Below are 4,040 nucleotides of genomic sequence, written 5' to 3'. Positions count from 1 at the left end.
TTTGTACTCACAGTCCTAGTTCAGCTAAAGCAAACCCTTCTGACCAACCCTGCTGTCCCCATTCTCTCCCTTCTCACATTCAGAACTCGGCATCAAAAAGACTCATAGATTAAACAACAAAGTCTTTCATTACGAGAAAGGCCAAAGCCCTAGCCAATGAGATTTAATCTAGGCGTGGCAATGGACTTGAGGTTCAAAGTCTGAGAAGCTCTAATTCAGCTGGTTACCCCATTTTGCTGGCAACCTTTCCCCTCTTCATGTTTGAGTGACATTTGAAAATAGAACTTCTTGGAAAGGAAGCCTTAGTGGGAAGATGCTGGGAGTCTTAGAGTCCCTTAGCCTTGGGGCTGAAAAGACCACTCAGGGGTTAGGAATACTCTTGGCTCTTTCTTGACTCCATCTTTGTGGCAGCAGCAGTCTGAGGGTTAGTAACTAACATGCAGCTCTTTGTCCGCGGTCAGGAACTACACACCCTCGAGGTGACCAGCCAGGAGATGCTCACCCAGATCAAAGCTCATTGGCCTCACTGGAAGGCATTGCCCTGATCAAGTCGTGCTTCAGGCAGGCTCGCCGCGGGAGGAGAAGGCTACCGTAGGCCAGTGTGGCGTAGAGGCCCTGACCACTCTGGAAGTAACTGGCTGCACACTGGGAGGTAAGAGGTCAGGTTGCAAAACAGAAAAAGAAGACAGGCCGGGCCAAGAGGTGAATGCAGTACAACGGACGCTTTGTCAATGTCATGCCCACCTTTGGCAAGAAGAAGGGCCCTAATGCTAATTCCTAAGACCTGTTGTGATCCTGCCACACTAATAAAGCCACTTTGCACCGGGGTAGGGAGCTGGGGGCGGGGGCAGGGAGATAAAGAGGTGGAAGAGGGAGGATACTCTTGGCTCTTGCAAAGGACCCAAGTTCAGTTCCTAGAACCCACAAGCCAAATCTAACTTCAGTTCTGAGGTATCCAATACCATCTTCTGGACTCTTTGGGCAACAGACACACAACATACACATACATCATACATACAGACAGGCAAAACACTTATATGTATAAAATAAAAATAATTATTAAAAAAAATCCCATAGTCACTCACCATACTAGCCTGGGGTAACCCAGTTCCAGCTTCTTTTTGAAAAAAATGGAAAAAAAAAAGTGGGTTATGTATGTGTGCCTCACATGTGTACACAGGCCTTGTGTGTGCCTGTATGCTGTGTGTGTGTGTGTGTGTGTGTGTGTGTGTGTGTGTGTACAGGTATCTGTACATATATGAGGAGTCAAAGGACACACCTGCTCTCTAACACACTGTCTTATTTCTTTAGACAGGGCCTCTTGCTGAACCTGAAGTTCACCCTTTTGCTAGGCTCACTGGAGTAAATTCTTTTTGGGATCCTCTTGTCTCTGCTCCCAACCCAGGGGTACAAGCACCTGTTGTTATGCGGGTACTATGGACTTGAACTCAGATTTTCATGTGCTTGCTGCAAGCACTCCTGCCCTCTGGACTGTCTTCCTAAGCTTAATAATACGTTAGAAAAGCAGAGCCTAGAATTTTCTCTTACATGGCCTAAATTTAGTGATCCTTATGTTTTTGATAAATCTGTTGAAATTAGAAATTTAGATAATTACTAGCAATACATTAGTTACTTAAAGTACGTTTGTATGAAACTATAGGATTGAATTCTGGTTTCCTAAAGGAAATCCACTGCTGTAGGGATTTAAACATGAAACTGAATCGCCTTGATTTGTTTAGTGATAGCCATAAAGAAGGTGGTGGTTATGTATGGTCATAATTGAATTTTATGTAATTGCACAAAGACCAAGTAATTATCTTGCTATTTGCTCAAATTTGGAGTGTAATTTTATGCAGTTATACATGATATGTGTATGTATATATCTTGCCTAACTATGAAAAATGCAAATAGTTTAACATTGTTTTTTTTCTATAATTCTTAACTACTTTATATTACATAGTCCCCCCCCCTTCTCTGTCTCTGTCTCTGTCTCTCTCTCTCTCTCTCTCCCACACACGCACCCCATGTGTGTTTGGGTCACTCTCTCTCTTTCTCTCTCTGTCTCTCTCTGTCTCTCTCTCTCTCTCTCTCTCTCTCTCTCTCTCTCTGTCTCTCTCTCTGTCTCTCTCTCTCTCTCTCTCTCTCTCTCTCTCTCTCTGTGTGTGTGTGTGTGTGTGTGTGTACTTGTTCTTGGGGAGGAGAACCCAGTTCTTGGTGATTCATCTACACTGGCTGGCCATTGAGCCCTGGGACATACCTGCCTCTGCCTCCCCAGTGCAGATCCTATACTACCCTGCTAGGCTTTTAACATGGGTTCTAGGGTCTCAAACTCAAGTCCCTAGGCATGGGTTTTAAGAACTGAGTCATCTCTCCAGCTACTTAACCTAATTCTTGACGCGAAAAAAACTTAGAATCCAACTTGGGAGATAGGACTGTGTATTCCTTGGTAAGAGCCCCACACAGGCTATCTGAGCTCTGCCTATTATTTGTGTGTGACCTCAGGCAAGGCTCTCTGTGTCTGAACTGAGGTATTTGTAAAACAGTGACATACGTTTGCCCGAGGCACTGTAACTCATTTTAGTTATGACAAATTACATTGAAACATTAAATTCCTCATGCACAGGGTGTATATTCAGATAAGATATTAGCTCTATACTAAGTGCTTTGTGTGCTTAATATTGTATCTAAGTTATGGCTGTTGAATAAAACTAAAATGAGACATTTTCACTATGAATGACGGTCGGCAAAAAATGCTTATAGAGTCATGCAAAGAAAGTTCAGAAGCAGTGTGCTGAGATGGGCCTTGAGACATGAATTCAAATAATCATAGTCCTACAATGAGATATTCTCAAACCGGGAATGATTCAATGCATTTTTAGAACTAAATTTATATTCACAAAAAAGGACTTAATATATCAAACATTTACAGGAATTCATGCTTACTGAGTCCTTACTGTGTGAGAGCCTTGGCTGAATGCTTTAGAAAAATTAGCAGATGGGGAACTGAGCTCAGTTAGTCAAGTACTTGCCCGTCATGCACAAAGCTCTTGGGTTCGACAACCACTAACACATAAGCTGGATGACGTGTTGCTTGCCTATCTTCTTTAGGAGTAGAGGCAGGAGTACTAGCATTTCAAGGCTAGCCTGACCTATGTGAGACACTGTCAAAAAGAAGGAAAAATTAGATCTAACCTTTATTGTTCACATTTAATAGAGAAAGACACAAGTCAGTTATACCCAAGTCAATAATGAAAAAGACATAGAAGTTCTGATTTCAAAAAGGTTGGTAGAAGGAAGCCATTTAGATGGATGCTCCTTCCTCATCCAATTCTTCACAGAGAAATCCTAAAGAAAAGCCCTGCTCGGATGAGAATGCTTAGTCAAACCAATGTGTTTTAGAAGAATGTAATTCTTCTTTTGCATGTTAAGTGTGTAGTGTGCAAGCATGTATGCATGTGTGTTCACAAGTACATGGGCACATGTGTGTGCATACATATGGAGATAAGAAGTTTATGTCAGGTATCTTCCTTGATTGCTTCTATATTAATACTAATATAATTAATTAATGATTGCTTCCACATTCTATATTAATTCTATATTAATACAGAGTCTCCTACTTGAACCCAGAACTCACCAACTTGGCTAATCTAGCTAGCCAGGTTGCACTAGGGATCTCCAGCCTCTACCTTCTGAACGCTGTGATTACATGTAGGCCAATATGTACACCTGTCATTCATATCAATGCTGGAGATTCAAACTCTGGTCCTTACACGTGTACGGCAGCAAGTCCTTTACCCACTAAGCCATCTCTCCAGCTTTCTTTTTTAAAAATAGGGGCCTATAACTATGAGATTGTCCTTAGTCTCAGTGGAGTTAGCAGAGTCAGAATTTTTGTTTGTTTGTGTTTGTGTTTGTTTTGTTTTTGCGATAGGCTGTAATCCTGGCTGTAGTAGGACTCTCTCTGTAGTCCAGAATGGCCTTGAGCTCACAGAGATCCTCCTGCTTTTGCCTCCCCAGTGCTGGGATCAAAGGTACACCAC

The 4,040-nt window shown here is 42.3% G+C and overlaps 1 pseudogene; it reads left to right on the top strand.

Moving 5' to 3' along the window:
- Positions 1 to 437: 437 nt before the first annotated feature.
- Fau-ps3 (FAU ubiquitin like and ribosomal protein S30 fusion, pseudogene 3) lies at positions 438 to 781 on the top strand (annotated as a pseudogene).
- Positions 782 to 4,040: the final 3,259 nt, after the last annotated feature.

The sequence above is a fragment of the Rattus norvegicus genome, chromosome 13 (genome assembly GCF_036323735.1).
Source record: "Rattus norvegicus strain BN/NHsdMcwi chromosome 13, GRCr8, whole genome shotgun sequence".
NCBI classification, from domain to species: Eukaryota; Metazoa; Chordata; class Mammalia; order Rodentia; family Muridae; genus Rattus; species Rattus norvegicus.
The sequence above is the reverse complement of the archived record's forward strand: the minus strand, read 5'-3'. Positions and strand labels throughout refer to the sequence as shown.